Source organism: Sminthopsis crassicaudata, chromosome 2 (assembly GCF_048593235.1).
Source record: "Sminthopsis crassicaudata isolate SCR6 chromosome 2, ASM4859323v1, whole genome shotgun sequence".
Classification (NCBI taxonomy): Eukaryota; Metazoa; Chordata; class Mammalia; order Dasyuromorphia; family Dasyuridae; genus Sminthopsis; species Sminthopsis crassicaudata.
In genome coordinates, this window is record NC_133618.1 from 42,482,487 (window position 1) to 42,498,015 (window position 15,529).

General features: G+C 37.9%; 1 protein-coding gene across 5 annotated transcripts in view; it reads left to right on the top strand.

Annotated features, from left to right (window-relative positions):
• The window catches only part of ZNRF1 (zinc and ring finger 1), a 96,791-nt gene that overhangs the window by 48,065 nt on the left and 33,197 nt on the right, over positions 1 to 15,529 (top strand). The window lies entirely within an intron of this gene.

Consider the following 15,529-nt stretch of genomic DNA (forward strand, 5'->3'; position numbering starts at 1 on the left):
GTTCCACAAGGACGGTAGTTAACCTTTTGTTATTGGCCTGTTACTTAATATTAATAACTTCTTGCTTTATAAATGCACACTTACTCATCATATCTCGCTTTATCTTTCTTTAGATGATTCCCAGATTCCTATTTCCAATCCTAGCCACTCCTCTTGAGCTAAAGAGCCACATCACACACTCCCTTTTGTCCATCTTGTAGGGACTATCCCATGGGCATTTCAAACACAGCATGTTCAGAACAAAACTCATTGCTGTTCTACCCAAACCCTCTCTTTCAAATTTCCCTTTTAGTATTGAGGTTATCACTATGCCCTCAGTCGTGTAGTCTTGGACTAGTTGTTAGCCTTGACTGCTAATTCTCACTCAGCCTGTTTCAATCCATTAGCACATCAGCACATCTTTAGTTTGTACCTTGTAGTGTCAATGATATATGTTCACTTCGGCCCATTCACAGAACCACGACTCCATTTCAAGCAAGGCCGGACTCATCTCTCACCTGCACTATTGCAGTGGCCATTTGATTCTTCTCTTTACCTCAAGTCTCTTTTCCAATCTTTCTCCACTTTCCAAAGTGATTTTCTGAAAATGAAGGTCTGAATGTGTCATCCCTTTATCAGTAAATTCCCCTAGAAGGTGAAATATAAAGTTAATTGGCATAATAAAGGCTAGTATTTCTAGAGCACTTTAAGGCTTGAAAAGTCCTTTACAATTATATTATACCATTTGATCCTCACAATAGTCCTGGGAAGTAAGTGCTGTTATTGAGAAAACTGAGGCAAACAAATAGTTTGTGATTTGTCCTGAGTCACATAGCTTGTGATGTCAATTTGAATGAAATTCTAATGACTTCTGGTTCTCTGTATTATGTTTGAATTACTCATTGTGCTCAGAATAGTGCTAAGCCTCCTAGGTTTGGTTTTCTCTCCTTTGGCCATCAAGAACAGCTTACACTTGAACACCTCCCCAGCCAAGGACAGGGTAGATCAGGTGGTTATGTCTAGTTTTGTTGTGAGCCTTAGAAGTGAAACATGACTCAACTGTGAAATGAAGAAGCCTTGAAACCAAAAGTCCTGAGCTTGGTGGTTGTGGGTGTTCCCAAAGCCAGGTTTGCACCCTAGTGGAAACCCCAGTGAGAAGGCATTGGAGTGTTCCTTTTACTTACAGTTGGCCATGCCTTTGCTGGGCTTGTGATCCAGTCCTGACAATTCACATGGGTGCCATTGTGAGCCTCAATTTCTTTATCTGTAAAAAAAGAGGGAGCTTGAGTAAAGGGAATGTGGCAACTGGGAGTCATCATGGGCTTGAATCATCGAACTGCCTCTGAATTTCCTGGATCGTCTTGAACACAGCACTTCCCCTCTCTGGGCCTCTGTACCCTCCTCTGTTTTAGATGCCCCCTTGAAGTCCTGAGCCTGGCATGTAGAGTAGGTGCTTAATACATGTTTACTGATTGATTGATCTTTAATTCCTTTGTTGTTTCCTGGGCTTAGTGCACAGTAGAGTGGGAATGAATGCTCACTGTGTTGAATAAAGAAATAGAAGTGCTCATTAACATGTACTCAGAAATATACAGTCACAAAAATATGTTGCTATTCTTTCAAAGCAGTTCTTTTTGTTTGCTCTGTTCTGTTGTAGACAATTTTTGAAGAATTGTGATTGATTTCATTTGGGAGAAAGACACATGAGAAATCAGTAGTTACCCAACACTCCAGTACCTGGTTGCTAACCAGGACAACTTTCCCACTGTAGATAAGAGGAGAAAAATTTGGGGAGAAAAGAGATAACTTTTGAAAACTACTTCAAGAAACCTTCTTAGAGGGGTTCATCAAAATGTCTTTTTTGACTCCTTCTACTTCCCCTACTACTGATGTGGAACTCCACAAAATCTCCTTGTCCTGTTCACAAGGAGCCCCATACAGAATACACTAATATAGATTCAACAATGGGCTGGAAAATGAAAGATAGCACATGGAATGCTTTAAATGCCAATCTGGATTTCAGTCATTGTTGTAGGAGCCAGTAGGATGAATTACCTCTTTAGAGAGCAAGCATCAGATGGTCTTATTGGGAAGTTCCTTTGACTATCTAGAGCACATATTTCTTCAACCCCATCTTCCTTCTCAAAGAAATCATTGCTTGTCAAGAGTCGAAGAAAAATACCTTAGTAACTCCTTTGAATCATGTTTCACATGGTATTTGGATGGAAGCATTGGCAAATGAAACTTTGGTTTTCAGCTTGGAATCTTATACCAGTTTTCCTTTGCTACTTTAACAGGAGACACACATATGGGAGTCTTCCAAGTTAGGAGCAAGAAGTTTGTTGCTTCCGTTACCTTTTCTAATTTGATCATGCAGGTTTTATAAAGACTTTGTTCTTTCAGGGTGCTTAATTCTACCATGTGAATCATTTTCTTTTGAGAGTTAAATCAAGTTATTCTTATCCCTCTCCTTCCCTTTTCCATGAGAAGCCATGTGCCCTTAGCTACCTCCTCCATTCACTTGCATTAGTTAAGCCTTAAGTGTTGAAAATGTCTCAGTAAGTAGGTGTGATCTTTGCTTAGGAGTGGCAAAGCCTGGGCATGGAGCCAGCCAGTTAATTTTCATCTTGCCAAATGGCAAATATCAGTCTGCAGTGGAAAAATGTGCTTAAACTGCTGGTTTCTGTAAAATAAATACAGTACATCAGGTGGTTTTCATTAGATAGTTAATAAGATGAGTCTTTGGCTTTCTGGGGATTTTATTTTGATTCAGAGGACTTGCCTACATTAACAGGCAAAGTGTTTGAGATAAACATGTTTTGTGTACAATGCAGGAAGTAACTAATCACTTGGTGAATGTAAATTCCATTTACTAGTGATCTAAATGTTGTATTCAACCTGATCCAGTGATAATGTTCATACATTTTTTCCATTCTTGCCATTGACTGTCTAGACAATAAAGTGAGCAGCAGGTGGCTTCCAAAGTCCAGAAATAAACTATTGACTTAATATAGACTTAGTCTTAAAGAACTTAGCATATGTTTTTTTCTCTCTGTATCCTTTACTCTTTACTTACTTCCCAGTCATGCAAGTTTCATTTATAGTTTGGACTGGACTACATCAGAAAAGAATTTTGGACCTGAAAAACTTACGGGACTATAGCAAAATAAATCAAACCCAAATTTTGTTTCATTTAGGAAAGTCCATTAGAGGTGAAGTTGTAAACAATGAACCTTGTAAGTTTTGGATTTTTGGCCAGATTAAATATTGCATATTTCCTAGGGTTAAGTTGTAGTGGTTAGTGTTGGGACATTCTGTAAATCCCATGGGTAAGGGGGTCATGAACTTTTCTCTTGGAATTATAATTATCTTTTTTGCCCTTTTTAAGGAAGATGGTTTCTTTCCATATTCTATCCCTTGGGAAGTAGAAAGAAGGCTGGGAAATTGTGCTCACCACTGGCATGATGATCATGCTTTGACAACACCCAGGAACAGAACCTGAAAAATCTCTTCTTTGTATGTTCTCCTGACAACATGTGGGGAGATGTGATATCTAGGGAAATGAGATAGAAGTGGGGAGACACATGAAATACTTGACAACACAATCATCAGCTAGATATTTTCTAGCTTGAAAAGAAAGTTTCTTATGTAGCTTGTAGACAATTCTAGATAAATAAGCAGACATTGACCATTAGAATTCCATATACTCTCCATCCTCCTCCTAATTCAGGAACAAGCAAGTGAGTTTCAGACCAAAAAGACAAGGCTTTGCCATCTATACTTTGTTAGATTTGCCCTTAAAAAAAAATCTTACTCAGGAATATCAGCTCAGTGTATAATAACATAAGGCCACTGTGCTTCTATTTCCCTCCCCTTTAAATACTTGGGGACCTTAAGCCATCCTAGAATTCTTGACCTTCTCAATAATGTGATTTCCCAAGGAAGCAGCAGAAAGAGGCCAGGATTTGAAATTAGCCACAAACACCCTCCCCATCTTTGCTACCCTACACCTGTGTGACTTCTGGCAAGTCTTATTTCTGAGAGCCTCGGTTTCCCCTTCAGTAAAATGAGGTATGGAACTGGATGATTTGATGTATCTTTAGCCCTAAGTCTTTGTGCGTATAGCCATATCAAAGTGAGATTTGATCAGAGGAATAGTATATAGACCTGTTCTGTTCATCACTGTTTATCATTTTTATCAATGACAGCTGAAGGTATAGATGGTCTACTTTTCAGAGCATAAAGTTGGGGAAAGAAATTAGAGACAGCAAACAGATTTATTCAGTGAAAGAATTAGAATCCAAATAATTTCACAGGTTGGAATAATGAACCAAATTTAATAAGATGAAGTTCAGTGTAGATGGTTGTCAAATTCTGCACTTGGATTTTTAAAGATCTACAGTCAAAGTACACAATGGTAGAGGTACAGCTAGACAAATGAAAAAGACCTGGGCCTTTAATAGAATGCAAGCTCAGCATGAGTCACTGGCAGTAGCAGGCTGCTTTAATCTTCAGTAGGCTGCATTTATAGTAGCATGGTGTCCAGAATTATAAAGGAGATTATCATCCCACAGTATTTTGTTCTTGTTAGAACATACCTGGAGTGTTGTTTTGAGTTGTGGGCACTGTATCTTTTTTTTTTTAAAGAAATATTTTATAGTTATATGTAAAGACAAATTTTGACATTCAAATTTCTTTTTTTAACATTTTGAATTCTGAATTTTCTTTTTCCCTCATCTTCCCTCTTCCTGAGATATTAGGCAATTTAATATAGGTTATATAAGTGCAATCAAGGAAAACATATTGCCATTTTAGTCATGTCAAAGAAGACACAGACCCAAAAGAAAAAAAAATACATGAAAAAAATAGTGTGCTTTGATCTGAAGTCACACTACATCAATTCTTTCTCTGGATGTGGATAGCATTTTTCATCATGAATCCATTGGAATTGTCTTGGATCATTATATTTCTGAGAAGAACTAAGTTATTCACATTTGATCATCATACAGTACTGCTGAGTTCTGCTCACTTCACTTTACATCAGTTCATATAATTCTTTCCAACTTTTTCCAAAATCTGCTTGTTCATCCTTACTTAGAGTTAGTAACATTCCATTACAACCATAAACTGCAACTTGTTCAGCCATTCTCTAGTTGATGCTCATTCACTCAATTTCTAATTCTTTGCCACAACAAAAAGAATGAATATTTTTGTACAAATACCTCCTTTCAACTGAAAAATGAGTGGATGCCCATCAATTGGAGCATGGCTGAATAAGTTATGGGATGTGAATATAATGGAATATTATTTCTATATAAAAATGATGAGCAGGGTGATTTCAGAAAAGCTTGGAAAAATTTAGATGAACAGATACTAAGTGAAATAAACAGAACCAAGAGAACACTGTACACAATAACAACAATATTACTTGCTAAACACCTGTGATGGACTTTAAAACTTGGATGGACAATGAGGTGAGTGATTCAAGGCAATTTTAATAGACTTGTGATGGAAAGTGCCATCCATATCCAGAGAGAGAATTATGAAAACTAAATGTGGATCAAAGCATAGTATTTTCTTTTATTGTTGTTTGCTTGCTTGTTTTTTTTTTCCTTTCTCCTGATTTTTCCCTTTTGATCTGATTTTATTTTTCTCAGCATAATTAATATGGATATGTTTATTTCTTTTTAAAATTATTTTTAATAGTACCTATTTTTCCTCTCCCCCCCCCCCCAGGCTGGGGTTAAGTGACTTGTCCAGGGTCACACAGCTAGGACGTGTTAAGTGTCTGAGATCTGATTTGAACTCGGGTCCTCCTGAATTCAGGGCTGATGCTCTATCCACTGCGCCACTTAGCTGCCCCTATACCTATTTTTCCAAATACATGCAAAGATAGTTTTCAACATTCACCTTCACATAACCTTGTGTTCCAGATTTTTCACTGTACCCCTTCCTAAGAGTGCATGTAGATTAAATATGTTCAATTCTTCTAAACATAAGGAATACTGGACACATTTAACCTATATCAGATTGCTTGCTGTCTTGGGGAGGGGGGAGGAGAAGTGGAAAAAATCTGGAACACAAGGTTTGGTGAAGGTGAACATTGAAAACTATCTTTGCATGTATTTGGAAAAATGAAATACCATTTTAAAATAATAGCTAGCATTTAAAAAAAAAAAGAAAAAGAAGAAAAAATGATAAGCAGACTGATTTCAGAAAAGCCTGAAAAGACTTACATAAAGTGAGGCTAACTGAAGTGAGCAAAACCAAAAGAACATTGTACACAGCAGCAACTAGATTATGTGATGATCAACTGTGATGATGAACTTGGCTCTTTTCAATGAGGAGAGGACTCGAGACAATTCCAATAGACTTGGAGTGGAAAATGATACATATATCCAGAGAGAGAAAACTATTGAGAGATGGAAGCATAGTATTTTCATCTTTTTTTTCTGTTGCTGTTTGTTGACTTGATTTTTTTTTTCTTCTGGTGTTTTTCCCTTTTGATCTGATTTTTCTTGTACAACCTGACAGATATGGGAACTTTTTTTTTTTTTTTTTAAGAATTGCACATATTTAACATCTATCATATTGCTTGCTGTCTTGGGGAGGAGAGAGTTGTAAGGGAGGGAGAGAGGGAAAAAATTTGGAACACAAAGTTTTACAAAAATGAATGTTAAAAACCTAGCTATACATATATTTGGAAAAATAAAATACTATTAAGAACTTCAAAACAGACAGCTAGGTGGTACAGTGGATAGAGCACCTGCCCTGAAGTCAGGAGGACCTGAATTCAAATCTGCTTTCAGACACTTAACACTTTCCTTGGTTGGGCAAGTCACTTAACCCCCTTTGCTTCAGCAAAAAAACAAACCAACCACAAAATCAAAACAATAGCTCCTTTTGCTCTTTTTTTATCTCTTTGGGTTACAAATCTAGTAGTGGCATTGCTTGATCAAAGAGCATGCACAGTTTTAATAGTTCTTGGAGCCTGCTTTCAAATTATCCTTCTTAATGGTTAGATCTGTTCACAACTTCACCCCCAGGGGCACTGCTTAAGAAGGCCATAGACAAGATTGAAAGCAAATCCAGGAGAGAATGATAAAGGTGTTAGGAGGGACTGGAAACTTTAATGATTGAAGGAGATGGGAATAGAAGCAGACTTCAATCTGAGTGCAGGCAGAAACTTCACAACAATTTAAATTATCCAAAAGTGAAGTGTGTTGTCCCAATAAGTAATGAGTTTCTCATCATTGGAAATCTTCAGATAGAGAAGGGGGAAGGGAACAAGCATTTATAGAGTGTGTGTTGGGTGCCAGGTACTGTGCTCTAAAGTACTTTACAAATATCTGGTTTGATCCTCATGACAACTCTGCCAAATTTGTTGTCTCTATTTTTCAGTTGAAGAAACTGAGGCAATGGGGCAGTCAGATGGTGCAGTGAATAGAATACTAGCCCTGAAATTGAGAGGACCTGAGTTCAAATCCTGCTTCAGTGATTAAAACTTACTAGCTGTGTGACCCGGCTAAATCACTTAATCTCAATTGCCTCATCCAAAAATGAATTAACTAAAATTTTTAAAAATGAAGAAACTGAAAAGTTAAGTAACTTTCCCAGGGTCACATAACTAGGGAGTGTTTAAAGCCAGATTTGAACTCATGAATCTGACTCTAGGTCCAACACTCAATCTACTGTGCCATCTAACTGAATCAACAATATATCTAAGGTTTGTGGAGGCACTTTACACATTTCATTTCATCTTCCCAACTGCCCTGAAAGGTTGGTGCTATTATTATCTCTATTTCTACAGATAAGGAAGCTGATGCAGCCAGCAAGCAGTTAAGTGACTTGTGCAGGACTATATTATTGGCAAGTTGTCTAGGCTGGGTTTGATTTTAAATCTTCCTGACTTCAGGCCTGGCACTTTACCCACTGAGCCACCTACGGGCTGATTCTGAGAGCATTTATCAGAGATATTTTAAAGGAAATTCCTGCCCAGATATAACTTGGAATTGGTGACTAGATGTCCCTTCTACCTCTTAGATTTCCTCTTTCATTTCCTAGCTCCCCCATCCCCCTTCACCCATCTAAAAAAAATACTTTAATTACTCTTGTGGGTCTCTCTGTGGACGAATACCAGGTTCAGGTGCAAGGAGAGAGGAAGCACAGATCTATTACTCATGAAGAATCAGATGTTAATAAGTTATGACTATTGCTTCTAGGAAATACATCTGTTTTTTACTTAGTTCCCTGACAACCAGGAATGCTTTAAGAAATGGGATGTATACAGTCAGTCAGTAGACATTTATTTATACATTGTCCATTTCATCATACATATCTTGTATGCCTGACAATTCTTCCTTCGGAGAACCTAAGAACCATTTGTGTGTAGGTAGACCTATTGGAGTGTTTTCTTTCCGAGTTTACATGAGTTCTGTAAAGCAAATGCTTGGATACATGCAAAAAAGTCATTTTTTGAAAAGCACTAAATTCTTATATATGTTATTTTGGAGTCTGACAGACACATGTGATCTCAACTTGCATATTTCAATAAACATTAAGCCCTCTGTGGAATGCTCTGCTAAGTCCTGGGAGGATATAAACAGCAAGGCTTGATCCCTGCCCTCATCAGAGCTTCAGCTATTTAAAGAAAGAGCTAAGAAATAGGGAAAATGTTTAGGGACTGAAAGACAAGTAGAAAACATATTATTATTAAGAAAGATGTTAGAGAGTCTGGGAATCTACTAGGTGACCTCCCACTGGGGGTGAGTGATAAAAATGGTGATAATACTGTTACTTTTCTTTTATTAAAAAAAAAAAAAATCCTTTAAAGTCAGTGAATTTATGCTTGGTTTAACTGAAATGAATTCAAAAGTCATGCCTCATTTCCCCACAAATCTTGTTCCATGACCCAATTAAACATAACTGGGTTCTGAAATTTCAAGTGAAGCGACAGACTAAGTTAGTGGGTCCCATCTCTGCCTCACTCCTCCCTGCTGCAGGTAGCTCCTCCTGACTAGTAGGCAAGCTAGAGATGCCTCCTCCAGTTCCGTGGGGGCCCATCCTTGCTCAACATTTGGTGGTGTCTGAATGCCTGCCAGTCAGGAGACAGAGGCTCCCCTCCACACCCTCTGGGATCCAGCTGCACCAGCTTCCTCTCTGCTCCTCAAATATGATACTCCATCTGCTGTCCCCATGCCTTTGTACTAGCCAACTATTCCTGTACCTGAGATGCTCTTGCTCTTCACCTTCACATCTTCGCTTTCCTTGTTAATTTCGAGTCTCAACCCCCACAAGCTGCTGGTATCGTCTCCTCTGAGCTGACCTCCCATCTGATTATAGCCTCTCTGGACCTAGTTATTGATGTATTTGTCTCCCTTTGAGAGCAGCTAGGTGATGCAATAGATAGAACTCTGGGCCTGGAGTTGGGAAGATCTCAGATACTTGCTAACCATTGGACGCTAGACAAATCACTTCACCCTGTTTGCCTCAGTTTCTTTATCTGTCAAATGAGCTGGTGAAGGAAATGCCAAATCCCTCTAGTATCTTTGCCAAGAAATGGGGTCACAGAGAATTGTCTCAACTGAATATCAACAACAAACTCCCCCATTAGAATATGAGATCTTTGAAGGCAGTGACTTGACTTTCTTCCCGTCATTGAGTTCTTCTGGTGGAGAGAGTGATGGACTCGGAAACACGAAGACCTGAGATGGTCACAAGCAGTGTGGTGCTGGACAAGTCACTTGTCCTCACTTGTCCTCTGAATCTCAGGTTCCTCGTCTGTAAAATGGAAAGAATACTACTCTGCTATCTACTGTACCAATGAGAGTGTTTTGAGGCTTAAATAAGGTAACATATAACCTGCTTTAAAAGGGTAGAATTATCTAGAAGTATTGTTTGTTATCTGTGGTAGTAATAGTAACAGTAGTGATAGTAGTAAAAGTAGTAGGTGTTAACAGGAGGAAGAAGAGAAGCAACAGTAACAGTAGTAGCAGTAGCAGTGGTAACAGCAACAGTAATATTAGTGGTAATAGTAACAGTAGTAGTAGTAATAGTGTCATTAATAGTACTTGACTCATAATAAGGGCTTCTTAATAAATGCATTTTGATTGATTGATATTTGTGGAATGTCCTGTCCAAGTCTTGTATTTTCATTTGAGAAATTTTCAACACTTCAGTCAGATCAAAAGGTGGAGATAAATCCTAGGTGATAACAGTGTTGTTCACAAATTGCATTTCAACAATAATGAAACACTTGAAAATACAGGGGCTCAGATGCCTACAACTCTAAAGCTTTGAGTGATTGCCTTACTATCATTAATTCTCATAGAGCCCTTCTCTGAATCAGAATTCTGAACACATTTCAGGGTTGTTTTGTCCTCATTTTGGCTTCATGGTACCTCAGTGCAACTTCTTCAGAAGTCTTATTTTGCTTTTGGCTGTGATCTCTGTTTTCACTTGAGTAAAATGTTAATGAAAAGCCAACTGTGGGAAAGGTGAATGGATAGTCAATGGGGAACAAGAAAAAAGAAAAACACATCTAACCCCTCATGTAAGACCTTCTGACTGTGTTTCAAATCAGAATTGGTAAGCAACCATTGAAATTACAGAGGGAGAATTAGGAAATCTCATTCTGTCGGTGACTAAAAGATTCTGCCAGAGTGCACAAGCATCAGGTGTGGGCCCTTTGAAGAACTGCATGCTGGTGTAGCTAGATAAGTTCATCATGGGGTTAGCCACAGAGTGACTGGCCTTAGCTGAAGTAGAAAACATTTATGGCCTAAGAAAATAGAGGCATGGGGGTAGAAAAAACGAGGACCCTAGAAGTATTGAAGGGAAGTAAGGAATTATGAGATACCTTTAAAAGAAGATTGAGGGAGGTTCTGGCCTCTACTGGTTAGGTGCAAGTTAATTCTTCAGTGGATCCTGGCCTCCCTCTGTACATACTGTTGATATTCAGAACCTTAAGAAGGCTAAACAAGCTAAATCACAAATGGAGAAGAAACAAGAAAATATCATATTACTGAGTATTGAAACAGGAACTTGTGTTAATGTATAGGCTTTTTCCTCCTAACAAGAAAGAACTGCATCAGATACCCCCTGATAGTTTTATCTTAAATTTGGAATATGATCATTAATTACTGTCAGAGTTGTGTCTTTTTCTAGCATCTGTTTAAGGGGCCAACAAATACATTATTGGCCATTCCCAGATCTCTTTGGGGACAGATATACACATCACCAACCCAAAGGAGCACATGGGATGCTTGTAGACTGTGGATTCACAAGTTGGAAAAAGCCAGACCTGCTGATTCTGTCCTTGACCAAGAGGATTCTGGAACTGTGACTGACCCACACCAGAGCACTGAATGAACTATGCAGTGTTATGGGGGAGGAAATGGGGATCCACAGCAACTGCTAGAAACAGTGCCCTAGATTATACACAGAATTATAATGAAGAGCAGTCAGTCCTATGCTTCCCTCTTTGAACTTCCAGCTGTAATAAATCCATTTAATGAAATCCATTAATCAAGTCCTATTTATTTATCTTCAAACACCATAAGGATATGAGAGGAAAAGAATTCTTTTTGACTCTTGGCCAAGAATTAAATGAAGAGAAAGATATGACGTCTAGTTCCTCTCCTGAAGAGGCTGGCCTAGAAGGGTGTCTAAGCCAGCCCCCAAAGCTTCTCAGTCCTTTATTGTCTCTTGTGCACTTGTTTAAAAAAAAAAAAAAATCTCATCCAATCCCTCCCATCATCCCCCTCCTCCTTTTTTCTATCCTTTACCCCTGCTTGCTTCTCTTCTGACTGTTCATCCCTTCAGGTGATCCCAGAGACAGGCAGAACTAGGGCAGCTGTTAAAATAGCACATCAGCATGAAGGAGGGAGGGTGGAAAATGGAGCAATGTGCAGTAACCACAAGATTTGAAGAAATCAGGTCTTAAAGGAGAAGCTTCATTTTGGGAGGGAGAAGTTGATGTTGACACCCACTGTCATATTTATGTAAATAAAATGGGCAAAGCATGAACTAGAAGTCAGATTAGCAATTCCATTGAGAGCTTAGGCTAGTGTTCCCTGTTAATAACTCAGTTTCCCTTTCTATCAGATGGGAGGGAGCATCTGGTCCATTTTCTGCCTCACTTCTGGAAAGTACATTGAAATGATAAAGAAAACATGCTCACAAATATGAGGTAGCTGAATATGTGATGTGTTATCATCATTGTTGCTGTAATCTTTGAAGGAAAAGGATTTTCAAGATCTGGGAGGCCTAGATCTAAGTTCCTTGAGGTAGGAAACCAGCTCCGGACTCTTAAGTACTCCAGCAGGAAAAACTTCCTCAATTGAGAAGGAGGAAATGTGCATGCTAAAGGATAGGAGCCAGCTGAACCCTTACAAATCTAATCTGACCACAAAAAGAAAAAAAAGAAACTTGATTTTTACTTTCAACAGACAAAGCCCTATATTATCCTCTTCTAAGAAACAACCCATACTTGATAGAGAAAAACTGGAAAAGAGCTGGGTTTTGCAGAATTCAGTTCATTTCAACAAATGTATTGAATGTGCAATCCAGTCTATTAGATGGAGATAAAGGATAAGTTAGATGAAGCAGAATAATTGGACTTTCTGTGTTTGACCAGTTCTTTGAAAGTATCATGACTTCGCTTTCTAGCTTGAGCACCGTTCTTCTGATTACCCCTACTGTTCCTGAAAGTAAAAGAATGGAAAGAAATTCCTTGATTCCTATTGTTAGTTCCCAACCTTGTCCTAACTGATAGTTTTTTGGACTTAATAGACTTGGGGCTAGCAGTCATGTGCTAAGAAGTATTTTTCTTTACATAGTTTGATATTTCTTGAGGCAATTACTGCCATTTAGAAGTGGAGTTGGGGTGAGACTGGAACAATGGCAGTAGGAAGGACTTTAGTATCCCACAGTGACTTATTTGCTATTTTCCTTGCCAAGTCACAAGGAAGGCAGACACCATTTTCATAGAGACAGGTGGGTCTGTGGTCAGAAATTCTTAGGAAATGCTTTGAAATCTAGTTTATGGATTTAACAGCATTAAGTTTCTTAAAATTGAAAGTCAACAAAGAATATGTATCAAGTGTATAAATAAGCCTTTTATTTGATTGGAACTTGCAAAGTTTTTCTGGTTTGCTTAACATTCAGATAGCTAATACAGATTGCATCTTTTCCTTTCCCTTAGAGATATTTAACTTAAATGTAATTGACATTTTCTAATTAATTAATTGTTATTTTATTATTATTATTTTTTTTAGCACGCATTGCTTTATGAATCATGTTGGGAGAGAGAAATCAGAGAAAAAGGGAAAAACCATGGGAGAGTTAAAAAAAAAAAAAACATCACGGGGGAAAAAAATGAACATAGCATGTGTTGATTTACATTCAGTCTCTTTAGTTCTTTTTCTGGATGCAGATGTCATTTTCTGTCCAAAGTCTATTAGGATTGCTTTGAATCACTGAACCACTGAGAAGAACCAAATCTTTCATAGTTTATCATCACACATTTTTGCCGTTATTATGTACAATGTATTCCTGGTTCAATGTAATTGATTTTAAAATTAAAATTGAACAATGGGATTTGTCCTTTACCAGTAGAATGTAAGCCATAAGAAGGCAGGGATTCTTTCATTTTTGTCTTTCCATAGTGCTCCAGGACAGTGACTTATAACATGTTCCTAAATGCTCATTGAATTGAATCCCAATCACCAAATAAACTTTCCATAAAGTCCACATGAAAATAATATTTTTCCTCTTGGATATAAGACATAATCTACTTCTTGCTTTTGCCCGTTAGCTTTTATTAGAATATAACTTGCAAACTAAACTTATAAATCTAATGATAATAGTTCCATTTGGAGTGGAAATCTGAGATTCTTTACCTTTCTTTGCGTGTTAACAGAATTTCTAAAAAAGGTAAAATACCTGCTTAGTGCATAGTAGAAATTGCCTACAAGCCCCAGAGTCTATAGAAAGAATGAAGGAAGGGATAGGCCAGAAGTAGTACTAAAAAAAAAAAAAATCAGTATTAATATTTTGCATTCATATAGCATTTTGTATTTTACAAAGTACTTTCACAAACATTCTCATTTTGTCACCTACTTAACTAACTTTATCCTTCTTTTCTCAAAGAACTTTCACTACAAAATTGTGGGGGGGGGGAACAAAGGTAAGAAAATGAGAAAAGATATGCCTCTTTAGAAACTGGTGTTTGAACAGACTCTTGAATAGGGAATCTGATAGTAAAAAGTGAAGAGCAGAGGATTCTAAACCTGATGGATACTCAAACTAATGCATGAAGATGGGAGCTGGAGTAGTATTATATATTAGAAAGATTACTGCAGCTGGATCCTAAAGAGAGCCAACTGTATAAGAAAACTAAAAAAGTGAGAAAATTTTGGATTAGAAGGGTATAAAATGCCAGAAAAAATTTTTTATACTTGATCTTGAAGGTAACAGGGAGCCAGTGCAACTTAGTGAATAGGAAAATGGCACGGACAGACTATGAGTCTTAAGAAAACCACTTTGACAGCTGGGGAATCAGTGAGGCTACTTCAGGGACCATTGCAGTAATCTAAGAGGTGGTGAAGAACTAGGTGCTGATTCTGGGAATTGAGAGAATGATATTTGCATAAGAAATGAACTGACAAGGATTTGTTAGAGGCTTGCCTGTGTGAGCTAAATGAAGGGAAGAAGATCAGAAAAGTTGGAAAGAGGGGAAGGTGATTTGGTGAATTGGAAGTCCCCATAACCATTTCAAATTTCCAGGGACTTGCAAGAATTATTATTTTTTTTTTTTTGGTGGATTAAATGTCTTATGTACCCAGCTAGTAAATGTCAAGTGTTTGAAGCTGGATTTGAACTCATGTCCTCCTGACTCCAGGGCCAGTGCTCTAACCATAGCTGCCCCAAGAATTAAATTTCTATAGCCTAATTAAACATTGTTTGAAATTCTGAAAAAAGCAAGAGAATTAATCCTTCAATGGTTGATTATAAGTGCTGAATTTAATTAATGTTACTATTTAAAGCCAAGGCTTCTTTGTGCAGATCTAAGGGTAATGGGCATAGATTGCAATAACAAGATGCCTTGTCAGATAGGAAGATCTTGATCACTGTGAACTCTAAATCCAGAACCTGATTCCTTGAGTCTGTCAGTTGATAAAGACATAGACATCTTGAGTTTGTACAACCAATGAGCCATATCATCTAGACCCTGAAGTGGGAGAAAGGGGCTCTCTGAATATGAGGTAGGAATGCTAATTGAAGATTTATAAAGCTAGGTGCTTCATTCTTTTCTTTCCTCTCTGAGCTTAAGTGAAGTTGAAGGGTATCTGCCAGCTATTATTCAAGAGCTCCTCCTCATTCCTGCTTCCTTTCTTCTCTCCCACCCCCATCCCCAATTTTAAAAAAAAGTACAAACCCAGCAATTCAAATCAAAGCAGACATTTTGATGTTACCTATAAAGCATTAGCAGAAGAGCAGAGGCAAAGGAAAAATTTGGTGGGGATGGGCTTTAGCAACCTCAAATGTT